This window comes from Emys orbicularis, chromosome 1 (assembly GCF_028017835.1).
Source record: "Emys orbicularis isolate rEmyOrb1 chromosome 1, rEmyOrb1.hap1, whole genome shotgun sequence".
NCBI classification, from domain to species: domain Eukaryota; kingdom Metazoa; phylum Chordata; order Testudines; family Emydidae; genus Emys; species Emys orbicularis.
This window is the reverse complement of record NC_088683.1, coordinates 219,837,884-219,860,877: the sequence shown is the minus strand read 5'-3', so window position 1 is coordinate 219,860,877 and position 22,994 is coordinate 219,837,884.

The window sequence follows — 22,994 nt, the reverse complement described above, 5'->3', positions numbered from 1 at the left end:
CAGAAGCCATTGTCCACATGGTATCTTGTATGTCTCCAGGAAGATTTCTTATGTGGATTGGAGCATTCCAAGATGCATTGTTCCCCAAATGCTTCCTGGTCGGGTACTTAACCTTGCGAATTCCTTCCTAAAGAAGTGACCAAATGCCTTACAAAGCTTACTTAGAAATCAAGCAAGTATACATAACTTTGAACACATGAATGGTGCCTGCATACAACTAGGATGAACATAACCAGTAGATCATAACCTTTACATAGATATGTTACATGGCATATGTAGCAAAACCCTATTCCAGTTATATCATACATACATTTATAAGCACCCCCCCATAAAGCCTTATGGGGTACACTGTCACAGTGTTATTTTGCATTTGTGGAAAACATGGGGCTCTAGCCGTAGTAATAATATTTGTCCACCTACTTATGTTGTGTGCTGTAATGGGGCCAGAGTGTTTGCATAGGCAAAGAGTCATAATGAGGTTCCTGCTATTGCAGGGTGCATGGTGGCCACCTGGGCCCAAAGACATAAAGAACAATTGTGCGAGAAACACAGGATACGGCTTAATTTCTAAAGGGCATCAGCCCACGCTTTTCTTATTCTTGATATAGAGCCATACATAGCACTTGTTTGTCCTTAGACTGTGAGCCCTACAGGGTAGGGACTGATCCTTCTGGCTTCTCTGGCAAGTGCCTCACACTTTCTGCCACTGGGGTTTAGGTTCCTGTTAAAACTGAGGCAAGTTAATTAGTCCCACAGTGAATCAGCAACAAAGCCAGGATTAGGTATTAGGAGTTCATGCCTTGCTCAGGCACTTAGCCAAAGGGTTCTGACATGTTCACACTGTGTGGACCACATTTTAAAAGGAAAGTTTGTCTTGTTGATCCACTTCCTCCCCCCTGCAAGAGTGCACAGACCACTTCCTCTCCTATTCATGTGGCAACTACAGCAATTGATTACATGGAAAAGTAATATTAGGAAAACATTGAATATATATTTTAGCTTCTTTTAATGTGATTTAGCAGCTGGAAACAAGGAAAGCTGGTATTGTGTCACCAGCCAGTTCTTCTCAAACAGCTGTTTAAAAGCTAGTGCATTAAACAATGGTCTGAAATATGTTAGTGTGTGTTTAAAAAAGTAAAATATATTATACTTTGAAAAAGTATGCATCAATACTTAATATTAAAACAGGTAACTGAAAGGAGAATGGAATTCACTGTTAAATCTAGTTATAGTAAACCAGACCTTCTAGATGAAAATACCCTTGAGTTTATTACTTATGGCAGTAATTATCACCAGCCTTTTAAAGGTTGGGATTTAAATTCCATATTCCCTTCATTTTTAAGCAGAACAAAAATGTAGTTAGTTCTGCTTCCCTTTCCTTTTACTGAATAGCAGTCTGAAAGACCCATTTTCCTATTTTGGAAGAAAGCAATTTCATGCATGTTCATGTCTTAGAATTACAGTCAGAAAAGTTACTCGATAAAAATGACATTATACCAATCCATTTTTATTTTCTCTCAATGATTTCCGTATTTACTCCTGGGGAAATTCTGCGCCATTGCACATGCGCAGAATTTATGTCCCCCGCAGATTGCTTTGCTCTCCTGCAGAAAAATGACTTTCTGATGAGGAAACAAAGGGAAGCCACAAGAACGGTCACGCGACTCTTCCCAGCAGTATGCTTCGGGTGCCCAGGGCAGCTAGCAGAGAGGTAAAGCACTGTGGGGCAGGGGTGGAACTGTGGATAACATGGCTGGTATCTCCTACCCTGCGCCATGTTCAGCTGCTAGTCCCGGCTGGGCCGGGGAGGACGGGACTTCCTCTTCCTCTACACAGCATCTGGGGCCAGGTCAAACCGACTCCCAGATTTCTCCCCCAGCTGCAGGAAGTTCTGGAAACTCTGCACCCCCTGCTTCCTGCACCCATTGGTCCTCAGCTACAGGGGGAGGGATCCCTGTACAGGGAGCTGCCCCCCCATGCACCGAACCACCATGCATCCAGATGCCATCATACCTAGACTCTCCTGCTGAGCCTCACCCCTCTGCACTCAGAACCCCCCTCCCGATGAGCCCCACTCCCCCTGCATCAGGACCAATCCAACGAGCCACCCGCACCTGGATCCCCACCCCACTGAGCCCCAACCAGCTGCCCCTGGATCCCCATCCCACTGAGCTCCACTCCCCTAGCATCTGGACTCCCCCACTGAGCCCCCCACGCCCAGACCCCACACTGCTGAGCCCCAATTACCTTCACCTGGACCCCCCTGTAGAGTCTCATTACCATTGCACTCAGAAGCCCCCAACAAGCCCCTGTGCATCCAAATCCCCCCCATACCCAGTCCCCCAATGAGCTGCCCGCACCCTGATTGCCCCACACAGAACCCTCTCAACCCACATCTGGATCCTCCCACTCTAACCCCTCCACTCTTGAATCCTGCCTTGCTGAGCCTGCCTGCCCCCACCTGGTGCACCTGGCACAGAGGGGCAGGGCCCTGGGGTGTTTTGGGGGCAGGCCTAGTCCTTGCACTGTGTCAAGGTTAGGTGCAGCCTCACCGCTGAGTCCGTGTTCCCGAGGAAGCTGCACAGTGATCTCCCACTTCTGTGCAGCCAGTGGCCTGTGCTCCCCAATGCCTTGCTGGAGCCTCCACATTTATTTGACAAATAAAATTTGCAGAATTTTAAAATATTGTGCGCAGAATGTTCTCAGGAGTACATATTGAATTAGCTCAGTTTACAAATCAAAAGATTAATTTTCTAACTGAGCACAGCAAACTGAAACTGGAATCAGAGAAATCAAGGTGAGTTGTTTCTGCCCATTACATCATGACTAGTAATAAAGATTCTGTCACTGGAATTTGGCTCACAGTTTTATTTGATGATGCAAAAAGCAGAACAGAATATACCTACTTTTCCATGGTTATTTTGACTTTATTGAATGAAAAGAAGTAAAACCTTTTTCCCCCCTCTGTAAATTAAGCAGGCCTCATTCAAAAAGACATGGAGAAGATTTCTAGAGTCAGAAGGTACCATTTCATATCTGAATGAAAAAAAAAATGAATCGGGATGAAACCTACAAAAAGTAAGACCCAGTCCTGCAACATTCTGCACACAGGTGGATCCTTGTGCCTACATGAAGCCCCATTGACTTAAAATAGGATACACTCACACACAAGATTTTGCAGGACTGGGGCCTAAATAGGGTCCTTTAGTTACAACTCTATAGTACTAGAGTTTTCAATAAAGAATATCCTTTCTATAGAATTTTTAAACCAACCTACATATTAATTATATTATATTATATTATATTATATCTCTACTATAAGTTTCTTTTAAAATTCTCAGACCAGTTTATCATTCTATATTAAATCTTATTGGACTGCTCCATAAAAGCATTCATTTCTATTACTATAATTCCATTTTAAATATATCCTTGATGTTTTCTGGTTATTAATATCTGACAGTGTTTGGTACCGTTCAGACAATAAGTTTGAGTGAAATCCCCTAAAAGACTTCGTCAAATCTTAACTTTTGTTTATATCCCTCTTTTCCTTTTGAAGTAAGAGCATTACAACCAAGACAGATGCCTTAACTATTTTTTCATTTCAACTTATGTGACTTTGAGGGAACTGAAGAAAAAGCTTCTCTCTTGTTTAGGAGTGATCATGGGTTAAAGAGGTTCTGTTTTTAAAATGCAGATCACAGAGGTTCTATCATGGAAGAATAAACACAGCAACAGAAGTAGAGAGGTCCAAGAAAACCTGTGAGAAAGTGAAAGAGATTCTTAAGATTGCCCTGGCCCTAATTTTTTTGTTTTGTTCCTGTACAGGATTCTTCTCCATCCATCATACTGAAAGTCGAAAGCAACTGGCATTTGATATGCCCTGCGGATGGATACACAATATAATACATAATATCATTTCATAGTAAATGAGTGGTATTATTCTCCACTGTTAATTATCTTTGCCATATCTCTGTTGTGCCTCAGCTCCAAGGAGTATACAATGTCAAATATATATATACTGGAAAGATTCCAAGATTTACCTTGGTATTCTTCAGGTCTGTAACTAATTTTCCCAGAGTGGCAATAAGCATTGACAGCACTATGCTCTGGTTTTGAAGGTATTCTTTTGACATAGATTACCAAAGAGACACTGCAAAGATCATCAAAGGTGGTGCCAGCATACACCTTTAATTGGGCTTTGATTCATGTATCAGAAGGGAAGAAAATGCAGAGCCTATAAAAGCTCCAGGCCCCATTTTCTCCATTACAGTTTTTTTCGTTATGTGTATAGTTTTTGAGGTTTTGCTTCCTTATACATTTCTAGCATTACATGTTGAAGGGTGGAGGCATTATAGAAATATATCCCCTCTACAGACAAATACATACCCCCCAAAACATATGAAAAACTGAAACCTTAGTTATTCTGGCATGTTTATTTTACTGATTTTAACTAGCATTATTGCCACTATTTTGTCACAGTCATATTCACCAGCACTACCTTGTGCTGAAACATTGGTAAATCAAGACAATGAAACTATTATAAAACGATTCTTATAAAATAAGAAGCATGGTGGCATAAAGAGTATTTTCTGATTATCTGAGCAAGGTGGGTAGCATGGAAGAGGTCTGAACTACTGGCAGTCACAATGTTCTTAAAGGGACCACTAAACCTAAAAAGACATGTTTCTTGCTTATGTCTCAGTGCATTTTTATACTCAGGCTCACAGGTATTTGTAATAACAATGGGAAAAGGACTTGTGGACTTGAGGATTTGTTATGGGAGGTTTTGCCTTTGACCTACATGAAACTTATGTTTGGTTTTGGTGGGATATGCTTGACAGACTTCCCTTTTGCACTTTTCATTGACCTTGGTGTCCTGGTCAAATGCCCTTCCAACTCACGTAATGACAATCTGAATTCTCCCTGTAGTTTCAATAATTTAAATTGGAAATGTTACTCTACTGTTCCTGTTCTAATGTTGTTGTGTGGTATTATTGTGCACTATAAAACTAGGTGCCACCTTTCCTCAGAGGTGGCTGTACTTCATCTGTGGGGGGGGGGGGAAATGATTTGTGTGTATATCCATCTCACCACCTGTGACCTAGTAAGACTGGCTAAACAACTTATGACTAAACAGATGTATCTAGATGGATGGATTTGTAATGTGAAAAATATATTGGTAAAGCCTTTTGAAATCCTCATGGATGAAAGGTATTATATATTTGTAAATTATCATGAAAGAACATCACATGCCCTGTTCTTAACCACATATCTTAGGTGACTTTGATGGATTGCCATCCACTCAGTATATTATTTTTATTTTTTTCTTTAATGGGATTCAGTTGTGACTCAGTTGTTCTCTTGGTGACACTGCTTTTCCATCCAGAAGATTTTTCATGAGATGTGAAAGTTTAGGCATTTGAAAGAGATAGTATTTTCTGAGTTGTATTGACTGCCTGTCTAAACTCATCATTACTTACCATCTATGACCTAGTCAAACTGGCTAGACAGCTTAGGAGTAGGCACAATGCCAGTTTAATATGCAAGCATGAAAATAGGCAGCCAGCAGATCAACACATCACATACAGTAGCATCATGTCTGCTTGGTGGGGAGAGAAATCTCAGACAGAAACACCCAAACCTGCCAGAAACACACAAGCTGTATAAGTGAAATGCCATTACAAATCTAGTCTTAACTAGAGTACTTTCAGGAAATAAGATATAACTTTTCTGGCCATGTAGAAAGGTGCTGCACAAGAAACAAAGAGGAACATTATTTGGCTAAGGACCAAATGTTTCTCATAGTTTCTCTCCCTCCCCTACACATCCAGCAGGCATACAAGACCTAAAGTATGGTGCAACCAGTGTGGGTCTACTGCAGGTTTGGGAGCAGAATGCTTAGGCTGTGGACAGGACCTTCAGACTAGGTGTTGTAAATCTTATGCAAAGTCATAGAATTTAACAGAAAACATCAAGAGAAAATTTTAAGCCTGCTGTAGAATTCTATACAATGATTCAGAAGGAAAAAAAAAACCCTCACATTCTATTCAATTCTACTGTGTTTTTTAGTCATTTTTGTAGAACTCCTATGGTTTCATTGCTATTAGAGTCTCATAGGGAAGGCCCAAACAGTGGTTTGTTGGAGGGACAGTAGCAGACTATGCAGATTCAATCAGCCAAAAAAAAAAAAAAAAATCCACCAAAGTGGTACAGAGGCTTTAGGTGCTGTTACAGTACATGGGCTGGAATAGTGGTTGCAGAATGGCTACATGCATGTCTCATATATTTTGCTAACTTGGATGGAAGATTTTGTTCTAAGCCACTTTGCAAGGGCCATTTACTCAGACTTTTCACAGGAGACCAGCATCAGGCCCAATATAATAAGCTAAAACTAAATCTATAATAATAAGCTAAAACTTGATCCTGAGGATCTCTCCAGCTACCATCCCATGTCCAACTTCCTTTTCCTGGGCAATGATTGATAAAAAAACAGTAACCACCAAACTCCAACAACATGTAATGTCAGCCAACATCCTGGATGCCTTACAATTGGTAGAGAGCAGGACACAGATATAACTCTAGTGGCCCTAAAAGATAATCTCCTCATGGCCATGAACTCAGATCTTATACTGCCAGGCCTCTTTGCAGCCTTTAGTAGTACCTTTTGGAATGTATTAACACACCTACATGACGTTGCAGAAATAGATGGACCAGCACATAGTGGCTCTATTCATTCCTCTCTAGCAGAACTTATAGTGGTGATGGGTAACTATTCCTTTTCTTCAAAAACCCTCACCTGTAGGGACCCAGACGATCCCCACTTCTCTTCAATATCTACAAGAGAGCACTGAGAGAGATAATGAGAAGCCATGGGTTTAGCCACCAGTATGCTGCTGATACTTAACTATATATCTCATTCTCAACTGATGCAACCACCATCTCTCCAAGAAATTAGCTCTTGGATGAAGGCAGCTGGCTCAAGCTGAATCCAGGCAAAACCAAAGTGATGTAGTCAAAAAGTAGAAACACGTCAAAGAACTGGCCAAGATGTTGGCCACTGAAGGCTTCAACCCCCATTCCTCAAAGCTGTGTGAGGCCTTCTCACTGAGCTTCGATGAGCAGGAGAGGTTAGTTTCCAAAAATGCCTCCTTTCGCCTCTAGCTTGCTAGGAAACTTCATCCCTTTCCTCTGGCAAAGACCTGGCCACAGTAATATATGAATTTGTCACCTCCAGACTGGATTACTGTAAGTCACTATATCTGAATGTGAAGATGCTGCACAGGCTGTAGCTGGTATAGGAAGAAGCTGTCCACCTTCTCCAGGGCCACCGTCAACACATCATGCTCAAGTCTCTCCACTTCTGGTGCCGTTTTAAGGGCTTGGTTCTTATTTTTCAAAGCAATTAATGGATCAAGCCAGAGCTACATTAGAGACTAAATTTTGACCTATGAACCACTGCTCTGCTGGGACAATGCAGATCACAAAGCCCAAGATGAACCATGTGAGAGCAGGGACAAAGCATTCTCAGTTGCTCAGGCCTGGGGATCGAGCTATGGAACAATCTTCCAGAGGAGATGAGGAGAATCCAGTTCTACCATCTTTAGGAAATGTTACAAAGTATGCCTCTATGAGAAAGCCTTTCCACCGTAAGTGATGCTCAAAGTACAAACACGCCTTCTGTTTCCAAACTCTTATCAACCCCCTTCAAAAAACAAAAAAACCCTGACCCAACCAGAATTTTGTCCCCATAAAGTGAGAAGGGCCAGAGACTCCACGAAGTCTGCTAGGGGCTTTGCTATTGCTATTACATGAAAGTGTTACCCTAAATTTTTAGACGCCAATTATGTTAGCCTACGATATCGCTTTTAATTTAACAGTATGTTAACAAGATTGTGGCCCGCCCTAAAGGAATTGCCAGGGTGTTGGCAGGGGGCGTGTCTCCGACCCACAGGGGGCTCCCCAGAGCAAGCTAGTCTTGCTAACCCCTGAAAGGACACAGATACAGCCTTCCACTCAAGGACTGACACACACAAGCAGAAATTCTTCAAAAACAGAACACATTTATTTAACAGAAATAAAAAAAAGTTTAATAGAGCAAGAAAAGATATATAGGATTTAATAAAACATAATAGAATTATATTTAAGAACTATACAATAAAGTGGCACAGCAAAATAAAAGACAGATTTTATAGAATATTCCCATATCACTTCTGGAGGATACAATAATTACAATGTAATTACTTTTAAATGATGTTATATTTTAATATTACCATTCCGTGAGCAGTGATCAGCTGGTCGCAGAATGAGGTGCGGTATATCTCACTCAAACACATGCGTCCAGCTTTATTGACAGACTCAATCATTCCTGAGTAATATATAGAAAAATCAAGACTTACACGCTTTCTTCTTAAATTCCCTCTGTTACATCTGATGGGCCTTCTGTTTTGTCAATAAGACGTTACACAAGCTGAAGATAAGGGTGGCGCATTCAACTGCAGCTGCTGCTGCTACCCCAGGTAGTGGCGGTTGCTGCCTGCAGGTAGTTGCTTGGTTGTTATGGAAGCTGCAGTGATGATTGTCTCAGAAGCCTTGGTTTCTGCTGCCTTAGAGGCTTCTGTAGCTAATAGGTTCTAAAGCCGCTGCCCTCTGGAAGGTCTACTACTGCTGCTGCTTCTGCAGGTAGCTGTTCTGAGGGCCGTTGCCAAGGCAACCTCAAAGTTCTGCTGCTGCTCCAGAATCTTCTTAGGATGCTGCTGCAGTTGTCCTGGCTGCTGTTCTTGCTGCTTGTTGAAGCTTCTGATCTTCACAAACCCCCAAAATCCCACACATAAGCCTACTGGTTGTCAGCCATATATACTAGTTGCTCTCTCAAGGTCTGCTTATTAACATAATTTATTAGCCTTGCTCAGCCAAATCAGCTTCCCCTTTTTATTAGCATATTTGTACTTCCTGTCTAGCTCCTCCCCCTGACATCATTCCTATTTTTAGATAGGAAAAGCTCCTCCCTGATGCCATCTTGGATTCTAGACCTTTCTAAGCTCCTCCCCCTGACGCCATCTAGAACTTTCCACTATCATCCCCGTCTCCACCATTTTGATCTTCCATGTTAGATTTCCTAATTTTGAACTATCATTAATTTCTACTTAATTAAAGTCAATCTTAAAACTAACTACTGTTTTATGCAAGTCAAAGTGTCCTGACATTGTCACCACCTTAATTATGTCAATTGGGAAAGGTAAAAATTGCTCTGATATTTAAACCCATTCCAAGGTTTTTCTGCAAGCCTCTATTTAAGGTGTTGCAAGGTATCTCAGAACATTCAGCGTGAAATCTCTCATTACAGTAGGTGCTCAGATACAACGAAAGAAAGCTACTCAATGCTATCACAACCAAGCCGTGTGTGACTTTCCTCTGTACAGGTCAGAAGGGTGCAGAAATATGTTCTGATTAGCTTTCTGGCAGCTTTTTCATGAGTAATGGGGCAATGAAGGAGGAAGGGGAGATATTAGCGCTGTTGAGTAACACTAACACAAATGCCATAGGTGGTATTCTCCCAGCCAACAGTTTCAAAAGCATAGTGTTGTGATTGGGAGAAGGGAAAATGAATATGGAGTATTGCAGACAAATAATGCAGGAAAATAGCACCTTGTAAATATCATTTTTCACCCTGAGATGCAGCTTTCCACTGATGAAAAAAGGGAGGGTGATACATTCTCCCTCATGTCCAAGTTTGTACCAGCACAAGAACAAACACATTCACTCTGTTTAATTTGTGCTTACCATTTCGTTTGTCATCGTCATTAATGCTGTTGTAGATTAAAATAATCATGATGTCTTTTCCCCATCTACTCCTGGAAATGTTCTCTTCATCAAGCCACTCAATCAAATGTAAAATGAGGCACTTGTTCATTTCTGAACAGAGAAAGCAGTGTGCAGTCAAATAGGAGAGATCATCTGCAACACTGCAAGAAACATTTTTCTGACAGCCAGCTTGTTTCTTTCATTTTTGGTGCAAAAATGAAAGAAAGTACCTATTTTTATCTGTGTTCCCCACCCTAGGGCCAAATGCTTCCCTTTCACAATGAAACATACAATGGGTGATGGGTGAGGGAGCATTAATGATTTACCCAACAGATTCTTATCTAAAAGCCCAATCCTTCACCCATTGAAATCAATAGAGGCTTTGCCACTGACTTCAGTGGGGGCTGGATCAGCACTCTTAGCCGGGAGGAGTAAGCCACCACCTTGAGAGTTAGATTGTGTGGTCACAGGCTAATGATCCATAGAAAATTCTGTCCCCAAACTATGATGATTAGGGTCACCTCTTTCCATGACAATCTGTCTCATTCTAGACCTGTGCACCCTTGGTCCTCCTGCCTCTGCCTGCAGACACCTATTCCCTCCAAATGCATAGAGCGGAACTTCATGTTACTCTGAGCAACATGCAACATCCATGGACTTTTTCTCTTGCAAATATGTATATGTGACCTATACCATGAGTAGCAGCTACTCCTTCTTAGAGTCGGGGCCGCAGCTAGGGAGGACCATACCCATGTGCCTTGACTTCCTGTGGAGCCCTATCTACAAACTGTTTTTGTGGAGGCACTTCTACATGCTTGGCCGGAGGAGTGAACATGCAACAGTTACTACCTCCAATTTCCTTCTGCTATTTCTGTCTCCTGTCCACTCTAGTTTTCCTGCCCCTTTCCTCTTCTCAGCACTGTTCAGCAGAGGGGAGCACCTGGCCTGTAACTACTACAGTTGAAGCTGGTCAAAGGTTTATTAATTTTGAAATTTTGACAAAAAATTCATTGAAATTTCAAATTTCAATGAAAACCGGACAATTGACAAAATGTTCACAACCTCTCTTTCCCCTCCCCCATTTTTTTTTTTTTTTGGATCAGGGTAGATTTTCAAAGGTTTAAATGGCACTTATGCACCAGGCACCTAGAAGCCTTTGAAAATCTAACCCAGGGGTTCTCAAACTTCATTGCACCACAACCCCCTTCTGACAGCAAAAATGACTACACTAGCCCAGGAGGGAGGACTGAAGCCTGAGCCTGCCTGAGCCCCACTGCCCTGGACAGGGGGGCCAAAGCCCAAGCCCCACCACCCCAGGCAGGAGGCCTGAAACCTGATCCCCACTACCCAAGGCTAAAGCCCATGGGCTTGGGCCCCAGGACCCAGCAAGTCTAATGCCAGCCGTGGCGACCCCATTAAAATGGGGTTGCGATCCACTTTGGGGTCCCAACCCACAGTTTGAGAACCGATGAATAAGTACATGGAGTGACGTTATTCATCCTTGAACAGAGTAGTGTAAATCCTGCAGTTTTTCTTAAAATTTTTACAGATTCTAAATTGGAAAAGAAAAAATTCTAAAAGTAAGAAGCCTGGACAGAGAGATGGCTTGTGAGCTGGAACACACAGCATGGCAATACAAGACTGATAGGATTGCCTTCTTTGGTATACATAGTACATACCAGGACAAAATCGATAGGTCATTTGATCAGTTTGTTTAAATAATACCGTTTCAGACTCACTCACATTGGGCCAGATCCTGCTTACATTGAACTCGTGGGCCACTTGCACTTAAGCTGGCACTAGGTGCATAAATTACACCTCATTGTACAAGTTACTCCTCCTGCAACCCAGAAGAAATTCATGTGGAAGGGTGGGCAGGCTGCTTTAAGTTGCAGTCAGGATACCACTGCAACACTTCCTAAGGGGTGGCCCAAATCACTGCCCACATCCCCTCCCTGGATGATGCCATCAGTCTCTTGGGACCCTTCAGCAGGGAGGAGATTGAGCTAGTTTGTACCCTCTCAAATTCCTCCCCCATTGCAATTTTTCCACCAATGGGTGCCTTTGCCGGTGTTTACATAAACAAAAGTCAATCATACCAGCTTCTGTCTGAGTGAAGCTGCAGGACCCACAGAACTCCCTCTGAAGTCAACAGGATTTACAAGGACTGTGTAATTTATGCTTGGATTCTCCAACCATTTGGTTATATTTAAGAATGAGGTGATTATAGGACAATAATTGTATATACTCAGTTTTGGACACTTAATTTTTTTAAAAAGGTAACAGTATAAAGTGCTTATAATGTACAGACATTTAAAACTGAAAGCAGTCATATGGGGATTTGTTTTTCTATTTTGTGGATTTCAAAATCCAGAAATTTATTGCAACAAATTCAACCACTGACATAAATGGACTTTGTTGGACACTGGGTCTAGGCCTTAATCACTGACAGAAGAATGAAAAGCAAGACATATTCTATGAATGAGAATTCAAAATATTGCTAATCACATTTTTGTTCCTGTAGAAAATCCTTCTTTTTATTTAGTTTTCAGGTGAGCTCTCTCTCATTTGAATTATGACAACATGAATATTGTGATTGCTGTGTAATTTTTAGTTGCCAGTGACAAATTCCCTAGATATGAGAGAGACACCTGTAAGTGTCATTTACTTGTTTTCAGTTCTTTCTCTCAGAATCAGCTATCACTGTGGGCAGAGAGATTTATCCAAGTTTCTCTGTGACACTCTCAGGAGACCAATCCCCCTGAAATCAAATGACCACAACAGTGTCTGAAAAGACCTGTAGACTTATTAAAGTTTGTTAACATACCAAAACAGCAGAGTTGCTCTCTAGGTCTAGGTTACTAGAGGCTGCGTTATTTGAAATTTGATGTTGTGTATCTAGTAGTCCAAGAACAGGAAAAGTCTCTATATTTAGATCACTTTCCTTTTACTATCTTGACTGTATCCTGGAATCTTAACTAAAACAAGGGCTTTTGTCCACTCAGTTTAAAAGGATATTGGCATGAGAAGCCCTGTAGTTAAGACTGAGATGGCCATTCTAGTCTAAAAGCCTTCTTTTCATCCATTCATAACTTTCTCCAAAATGTTCCTTTTTGATTGAATTATGTTTTAGTCTCTCTTATCTTTCTCCCTCATTTTTTTTTTAGTGTCAATTAAAAGCCCCAATCCTGCAACTTGGTCCACATAGCCCGAACTGCTGTACCTGTACAGTCCCTGTTAACTTCTGTGGGGCTCCATGCAGGCCCAGGGGCTCTTCTGCTCATTACATTTTGCTGGGACCCAAATGCAACGTATTATTTGCCAAACAATACATCACATTGCCTAGATTTGTGTGATCAGGTAATGAAAGATCTCAGACCAGATCATCAACTGATGTAAACCAGCACACTGAAGCCAAAGCAGAGTGATGCTGAACTATACCTGATGAAGATATGATCCTATACAAGAGGACAGAATAAATGGTATGTATTTAGGGCCTTATTTTCCACTGTCTTGCACCTTATGTAATCATTTACACCTGTGCAGAGTGAAATCAAAGTGTGTGTAATGCTCCCAGGACCAGAATGGTAGCATTTTGCCCTGGGTGTAGTCACTTGTGTAAGAAAGTGGAGAATCAGGCCTTCACTCTGAATAGTTGGACAAATATCTGCCCCAGTTACACCAGTGCAGCCTCAGTGCAACCAATGGGCTTACATGCATGTAACTGAGTTCAGCATTTGGCCCATGATTTGTGAGGTTGTGTGTTATTAACTAGTTTGAATTATCACACATTATTTTGCCACTTTAGTTAAAATATAGCTACTCCTGAGAAACTGTCAAATCAAAATATTCTTTTGGTCATACGTTCAGCTAAAATTTGGTCTTCATTGTAGTCTGAAATAGTTCCGCTGCTTCCTAAACAATATGCTGAAGGGGGTCTTTCTTACTCTAATCCAAACTCCCATCCAAAAGCATTTTAAGAAGGTAATGAGCATGGGTAATTAGAGGCATTCCTGCCAAATTTTGTTTAATTATACAGTCAATATGTTCTTACAATCATTGATTTATATTGTTTAAAGTTGCCCAACTTTTTTTTTTAATAATTTAATTTCTATGCTTAGATGGTTGCTCTTCCCACCCACTTTCTAGTTTCATTTTGCAAGATGCTCAATTAGTCACACAATACTAACCATGCAGAATGACACCCTATTTGAATATGCTTTGTTCATCAAAATCCTTGTGTAGGATTTTGAAAATATACTGTATGCTTACAAGCAAATCCTTCCTGTGATGGGGGCAGCTGCCCCTCACTGGTTGGCAAAGGGTTGTTAATAGCAGCTCTTGGAGCAGCTGCGCAGAACCCAGCCAATCAGGGCCAGGCTGGGCTCTATAAGAAGGGCTGCAGGGCAAAGAGGAGCGCAACCTCTTCCTGGAGCTTGAGGGAGAAGAACTAGCTGCCTGTAAGGCTAGGTCTACACTGCAGCGGGGTTCCGATCTAAGATACGCAACTTCAGCTACGTGAATACCGTAGCTGAAGTTGCGTATTTTAGGTCGGCTTACCTAGCGGTGAGGACGCGGGAAAGTCGACCGCTGCCGCGCTGCCGCCGACTCTGCTGCCGCCTCCTGCCGAGGTGGATTTCCGGAGTCGACGGCAGAGCGATCAGGGATCGATTTTACCGCGTCTTGACTAGACGCGGTAAGTCGATCCCCGAAAAACCGATTGCTACCCGCCGGATTGGCGGGTAGTGAAGACAAAGCCTAAGAGAAGTACCTGGGACAGAGCTGTGCTGGGCAAGGTCACGGGAGCAAGCAGAGCTCCAGCCTGGCTGGCTCCCAGATTGTGGCCTTGATACAGGGACCGAGTAGGTGCCCAGGCTACGGGGAAGTGGCCCAGGGAAAGCAGGTAGTGGCAGAGGGGAAGGAGAGGCAGTGAGCGGCTGCCAGCTATAGGGTCCCTGGGTCGGGGCCCAGAGTAGCAGGCAGGCCTGGGCCCTCCCTTTGCCCCATTGGCCGCTGAGGGAAGTGGCCAGCCAAAGGACTGCAGTTTGTCCCTGAGCAAGGGGCTGGACTAGGGGCTGCAATTTGCCACTGAGGCAAGAGGCTGGGCAAAGGACTGCCGGTTCCCCCGGAAGGGGGGTGGGGAGGCAGTGGAGTTGGGGCACAGCTGGAGGACCTGTGCCCTGAAGAGGATGCCGTGGTCCGGGAGAGATGTGGGTCCCCACAGACAGCAGAGATGGTGGAGAAGCAGTGACGGAAAGTGAAACACCACAAGAAAAGGGTGCCCTGCTGATGGACAGAGCTAATTCTTGAGCAACCATCAGGAGGTGCCACAGTGGTGAGCACAACCCATTACACTTCCCTTCAACACATAACCCTCAGGGCCGGGCCACAACATTTTGGCACCTGAGGCGGGAGCTCAAATGATGCCTCCATACCCCCTCGCTTGGGCCAAAACTTTGAAAGGTCTCAATTCTGCCTTCTTCCTATTCTACTCCTCTCATGGTACTGCTCTGCTACCTACCCCAATAAAGGAGAACTAACAACTTAAAATGCCTTGTTCAAAAATTTTAAGTAACACTTAACTTTCAAACGCCTGAACAGCAAATGTAACTTTTCTTGTCTGCATAGTAAACACTGGCATTTTTATCTGTTTGGATAATCAAAGTGGTGCTTTCTGTGCCTTCTTGGTTGCAAATATTTGAACTGCTTCCTGAAGGTCCACAGTCTGGGCCAGCTCATGCTCTATTGAGATGGTTGTAAGGCCGACCAGCCTCTCCTGTGTCATTGTGGAGCGTAGCTGTGTTTTTATTAACGTCAGCTTGGAGAAGCTGCGTTCTCCACTAGCAACCATTACAGGAAGTGTTAGAAGTATGCGCGGAGCAACAAAAGCATTTGGAAAGAGGGTGGTCATCTCATTTGTGCACATATATTCCAGAACAGCCTTTGGAGTTGATCCTGCTGAAATGTATCTTGAAAGGGCTTTCAGTTCATCACCTAAATCACTCGCATCAATATCGCACATGTCATCAATGTCAACACTGTGTCTAGTGCCCTGCATTGCTGGTGTAGGTCTTCTTCAGGTATAGTGAGGAGTTTTGGAATATCATACAACATCCCAAACATACTGCTGTGTTACTTGAGCTGCATGAAACGTTCAACTGACTGTATTGCACAATCTAGCACCTGGTTAAAGCATTCAACTTTGAATTGTTGATTGGGGTCTTTTATGGGATTATCCCGTGCCTCGTAATCAAAATGTCTTCTTCTTCGGTGACTCTTGTATTCTTGAATGGGTGGGAAAGAGCTTCAGTGTGAAGTTCCTCTGCCAACTTCTGTGCACTCTTCAGAACATTTTGAAATCCCTCATCTGACCGGTAAGACTGTAGGTATGACTTTGCTTTGTCCAGTTGTTCCATTGCTACAGATATATCAAGGCCAACACCTTGGAATCTCTTGCTTACAACATTTATTTCAAACAGTATGTCATGCCACAATACTAAGCCACACAGAAATTTGAAGTTATGTATGTTTCTGGTGATTCCATTTCCCTCTGCCACTGTTCTCCCACGAACAGTTCCTGTCGTAGCATTATCCTCCATAATGGCAACTATGGCATCATCTATCTTCCCAATTTGGTGTTTGATAGGCTTTATCGCCTCCACTCGACTTTCCCATCATGTGGCACTCAGTGGTTTCAGTGTCAGAGAGGATGTTCCCAGATGTTGCTTCAAAATTTGCCATCAAGGACTTGATGCAGAGAAAAATACATAGATGCTTTGAATTATATTAAAAAATTCAGCAGCCTCACTAGAAGCTGATGCTGCATCACTGACCACCAAGTTCAATGAATGAGAACTGGGACAAAAAAAGCTCGAGGGTTTAACTCTCGGATCCGTGTCTGCACTTCTCTGTTCTTTCCTCTCATGTTGGCACCATTATCGTAGCCCTGACCTCTCATGTCAGCTATCGTATTGTATATTCCCGTATCTTCCAGCTTTTTAAGAAGCACATTTGTCATACCAGCTCCTGTAGTATCATCAATGTCAATAAATTCTAGAAAATGCTCTCTGACAGTCACCATTGCAGGAACATTTTCGCTAGGTTCTGTTGTTGTTACAAAATGCACCATTAAAGTCATTTGTTCCGTATGGCTGATGTCGGGTGTGCAGTGCAGAATTACAGAGTAATATCTTGCTGACTTCAGATCTGCCACAATCTTCTGTTTGACTTTTGTTGCCAGTAACTGTATGATCTCATTTTGAATTGTTTTTCCAAGGTAGTGGTGTGTGTACATTTCTTGGGTGGTGATTCTTCTTAGATGCTCCTGGAGTACAGCATCAAACTCAGCCATCAGCTCCACAATTTTAAGAATGTTTCCATTGTTTGGCACATACAGCTGATCTGAAGTGCCACACAGTGCTAGGTTTTGGGTAGCAAGCATTCTCACAATGGCAATGAGACTTTTCAGAACATTTTGCCAGTAAAGAGACTCTGATGCAATCTTCTCTTGATGCTGATCATCTATGGTGGCCTTTAACCTTAGTCTCAGCTCAAGCTCTTTCCACCTATGGAATGCTCTCTGGTGATTTGCTGCCTTCTCATGGCATGCCAGATTTCTAGCCAGATTTTTCCAGTCCGTTGTTCCTGTAGAACCCAATGTGGCTGGAACATTAGACTGGAAGAGTTTGCAACAAAAACAGCATGCAGCATTCTGCGTTTTTGAGTACATAAGCCATGGCCTCTCCACTTTGTCACCTTTGGGGATTTCACGCCAGTAATGTGTTGGATGGAAACTTCTATTTTCATTGTCTTTGGGGAACATGAAGTTTTTCACTTGCTGTGGCCCATGCAGTACAAGGAAGTCCCTCAGGCTACTGCTCAAGTGGGTCCACAGTCCTGGATCATCTAGACTTAAGGAACTAAACTCAGCAGCAGCTGTTTCTTGCACCTCCACCATACTCTTCTCAAAATATTGCTGTCATGGGGCCAAATTCACCCTCAGTTACACTTCTGTCCCCTTGCTGAAGTCATTGAAGTGCACAGGCATGAATGAAGACAGACGGACACCTTACTTCTAAGCTGGCCTTTATTCCTCATGGAAATGTCTGCAGGGTGTGTTTCAGGCTTGTGAACTCATGGAAATCCTTACATAAAGAGTCAGTCTTAGCATGTGAAACAATTCCATCCCTCCCATACCTGCAGACATGACCCATTCATGTCCACCGTTATTATGCCACTGTTTACATGATCAGCTTAAGGATTCTGTGAAGAGTAAACTATAGGGTTAGAAAAATAGCTTCTCATCTACCTGCCTATTTAAGGCATCTTTCATGCTGGCAAGAAGGATATGTCCCCTCCCACAAGGCCATATACCCCTCCCATTGTGTACAGTATATAACTGTCAATCAACTTTCTGAAAAGTCTATATTTTAAATGTGACTTATGACATCTGTTGCTTTTCTTAGACCTTCTTACCCTCTCTGGTTTCACTCCACTTGTTGTTTGGTATTGCTTTAGACTGGATAATGAAGAAGTGTATTAGCAATGCAAATACTGGTACAGCATTAGTATGTGGGAAATCCCCAGACTTTGCTGGTGACATTGCGCTACTGAGCAACACCCCCTGAAAAGTTACAAATGAACACCGACAACTTGGCAAAAACAGCAGACCAGGCGAGGCTCAATTATTTATGCTAAAACATCCTTCAAACCCAGATGTCAAGCAGTAACATCACAGTAGAAGGGGGAAAAAAATCAAGGAAGTAGAACAGTTTGCCTACCTTGGCAGCACCATATTTGCCAATGGAGATCTCAAGAAAGAAGTGACATCAAGGATAGGAAAGGCATCCACAGCATTCACTGAACACAACATATAGAAATCAAATATAAACAGCACGAGAACAAAACAATTTTTTTTATTCAAATGTAATCTCGGTGCTAACACATGGCTGTGAGAGCTGGAATTCTATTAAAGTGTTAGTAAACTAGATACCTTCTAATAAGTGCCTATGAAAGATTCTGGGCATTAGGTGGAAAGATTTCATCACCAAAGAAATCTGAGAAATCATCAACCAACAGATCATTTCCACCAGACTCAAAAGAAGCACTGGACACATTTGGGGCATGTACTCTGGATGGCAACATACAGACTCCCACATGAAGCTATCAAGTGGAAACCAACTGATGTGAGAAAAGAGGGAACCCAAAAGAAATCTTAAGAAGAACCCTTAGCACAGAGGGCAGAATAGTTAATCTCTCTACCATAGAGCAAATGGAAGCAACAGCAAATGATAGAGAGGAATGAAGAGTGGCATAGGAATGTTGTTTACAAGAAAAAAGTAGATCCGTGTGTGTCTTCCTGTGCTGTCTCAGCATCTGTTTCTTCTCTCTCCCATACACTTGTTCATCTTTCTCTCCCTTGCTTGTGTTCTCTACTGCTTGCCCTAGATTTTAGGTCTCTCCACTCTTGTCCCACCATGGTTCTCTTTTCTAACTTTCCCATGACTTTCCTCCTCTCTCCACCTAACAACTCACACCCATCTTCTCCTCTCCATCTACTCTCACATAGGGCTTAGGAATTTTAGCGGACAACTAGTAGCTAGAGAATTACATCTACCAGCCAGGGAGTATAGTGTAAGATTGAGGGGAACACCAACCCAGTGAGAAGCCAACCCCTACCTCCAACTGCTGGGAAAGAGGAAGGTGCTGAGATTATCTACCAGAGTGCTGTCCCTGGATCGGATTGGGGGTGGGGAGTAAGAATCCATCTTTAATATCAGCAGTAAGTGGAACATGGAAGAAGGAGCATTTGATCTGTTTCCTCATTCCCACCCAAGAGCCTCTTAGCAACTGTAGTTCATTTACATTGCTTTATAACAATGCATATCTTCAAAGTTATCTTTGCAAGAAAAAGGAGTAGGAACTTACTTAAAAAATGAAAGCTGAGATCCTCCTTTATATTCATAATCAGTGGGGCCTGCAGACATGGGCTTTGTGCCCAAAGATCAGCAATGCCAAGACTTGCAAGGATCTTGGGACACACTCAGACCACAGAAGCAGGCATAAAGATGTTCCGGCCTGTTTCAGATATCATCTGCCATTCTCCTCATGGCAGCATGGAAAGGAATGGGTGAGATTTGACACTTGAGTACTGCTGTCAGAAAGGTAAACAGCTGAGACGAAGTGTTTTTTCTTAAGCCAGACAATGTGTTGCTAAGTAAGGATTTTGGTAGTGTGTCTAATGCAAATAAGATCTAATGTAACTGTCTCACTCTGAAACACTAGTGCTCCCAGCAGATTCAAAAAATAAATTCAAACACCTCTGTGCTTCACAAAATAAATGACCACATCCCATACAGCTGTGCCTGTCTGCACATATGTCACCGGCAATGACAGACATAGGGCCAAATTCTGCTCTTGGTAACACCAGTTTATCTTGGACTCACCCCCATTTCAGTATTTAAAAGTTTGGGTTGTTCTCCAAATGCCCTTGCAGCAGGACTGCACAAACAGCAGACAATACAGTTCCCCTCTCCTTCCATGAGATTTTATGATGTGGAAACATGGATAGTCTTTACAGAATTAGGTCTCTAGTAATCAGCTTCCTCTCTGATTCTTCCATTGATGTTACAGCCCAGTGCGTATAATATCACAATCAGGTGGCAAGTCTGTGGAATTGAACTTAATCCTCTATCATTATCTTTTGTTCATCACAAACTGACAGTTTACTGTCAATCTCACACACAGTAATGACAAACTCAGCCAACTGAAGTAACACCACAAGTGCCAGTGGCAATTTTATCTTACCATTTCAACTCCCCTCTCCGAGAGGAGCGAGAGTTTTTAACCACTGTACTGTAGCAGTCACTGATATTTGCCATAATTATCGGCCTTGACGGTTTCAAACGGAGTCTTATAACATCCCAGAGGATTCCAATATCATGCAGCTCAATTTGTAAAGGGCATGGGCCTTCCTGTTGGCCAAGTATTGGATTGGCAGTTACGGAGCCACATGGGCCAAATTCTCTGTTAATTGGTGCAGCTACATTGGGCCAGAATCCTTGCTGCTGTAAAGTCAATGTAGGTCTTTAGCATGCTTAAATCTAGATTTAGATCCAGCACCCGTGTACAGGGGTGCTGGAACAATTTGTATAGTGGGGGTGCTGAGAGCCATTGAACCCAACTTTAAACTCTGTATATAATGGAAACCATTTCAAGCCAGGGGGTGCAGCACCCCACCCCCCACCTAGTTCCAGCACCTATGCTGGTTTAACTCCATTGTGTCTTCATTGGATTTGCATCTCAGTGTAAATGAGAGCAGAATGTGGCCCACATAGTATTTAGTAAAACAAAAGGAGGGCTAAATTCTTCTTGAAGTTATACTGGTGTAAATCCACAGTAACACTAACAAAATCAATAGAGCTCTTCTAGATTTACACCAGTGAGAGAGTAGAATTTCACACCAAATTGTCACATTACCTTCTGTACACACTAAGAACTCTATGTATTATCAGCATTTCCGTCCATGGGATAATAAGGATGGATGTAGAAAACTGGTGCAATGCGGTTAAAAACCAAACACAAAAGCCAGAGTGGTTCGCTCTAAAATGAATATAGGAAATGGCAAGAATTCTACAGCATGCCAGCTAGTCAACGATCAGTGACTTAAGGCAGCATTGTGGGCCAGATTCCATTCTCAGTTATTTCAGTGTAAATCTGGAGCAACTCCATTGACTTCACCAGTGTGACAGAGCAAAATCTGCCCCAATACGTCTTCAGAAGAGGGCAACCATCTTAAGATAGCAGTGATTTATAGCCTAAATCAGTAATGACTTTGCAGGCTACATGTCAAGAAATTCTGACCCCTCCTTAAGTTATTACCTACAAGACTACAGCCTCCATATCAGTTTGTAGTACTCCACTTTCATTATTCATGCAAGCACAGCACCTTGTATGTCATGCTTGCCAGCGTTATGCATTAGTCTACTGTGCAGTTGTGTCAAATGCCTTTTTGAAATCCAAGTAGATTATGTCCACTACTCACTTTACCCTGTCTGCATTCCTTGTGATCTCATCTCTTCACAATATCTTTTGGATCTTGCCTACCTCTGAGATCAAACTGCTCTATAATTTCCTGGCTCCATCCTAGTCCTTTTTTTAAAAGCTGAAGCCTATATTTGCTTAACTGCACTCTTTCAGTAATGGCCCTCCTTCCAGAGAGCTATTAAAAATCCCTCATTTATCTCATCTTCTTTTCCGCAATCTCCTTCAGGATTCTTAGTGAAGCCTGTCTGGCAAAGGAGCTTGGTCTGTCTTTACTGATTCTAACTTGTACCAATCCTGTTCTAGTGCAACTGCTAATGCCTTTGTCTTGCTCTCTGTCAGAATATTTGCACTTTTGGCAACATACGCCTCTTTTCTCTTAGCCTGGTCTACACTGCAGGGGCGGGGGGGGGGGGGAATTGATTTAAGTTACGCAACTTCAGCTACGTGAATAACGTAGCTGAAGTCGACGTACTTAGATCGACTTACCATGGTGTCTTCACCACGGTGAGTCAACTGCTGCACTCCCCCGTTAACTCTGCTTGCGCCTTTCGTGGTGCGACGAGAGAGGGCTCCGGGGTCGATTTATTGCATCTAGACTAGACGCGATAAATTGATCCCTGCTGGATCGATCGCTGTCCGCCAATCCGGCGGGTAGCGTAGACATTAATTTTTCAGTTATCTTGTCTGTAAGTTTGACTATCTTTTTAACATTTAATAGATTCTTTCATCGCTTCTGCCCCCACCCCAGCCCTTATCCATGTAAAGAATTGCTTATCATAACAAAGTGAGCGGCATAGGGAACTTGGTAGTAGGTTATAAAAAATACTATGGGTAACTTTCAGTGCCACTGATATAAATCCAGAATATCTCCATAGAAGTCAATGCTTATTTACATTGCTGTAACTGAGAGCAGCATCTTGCCCTACGTCAACACCCCTTGGTCTTCCAGTGTATCCCATCTTCTGTATGTCTCTCCATTAGACCAGAAGCTGTGTAGGGCAGGGACTGTTTCATTTTGTATCCTGCACAGCTCCAACTACATTGGTGACACTTAACATAATGAATACATATAACAATAATAATAATTTCATAGTAAAATATTATTTCTTAGTCACTGGTTCAAACCTGGCCAATGGTGGTAGTGAGGG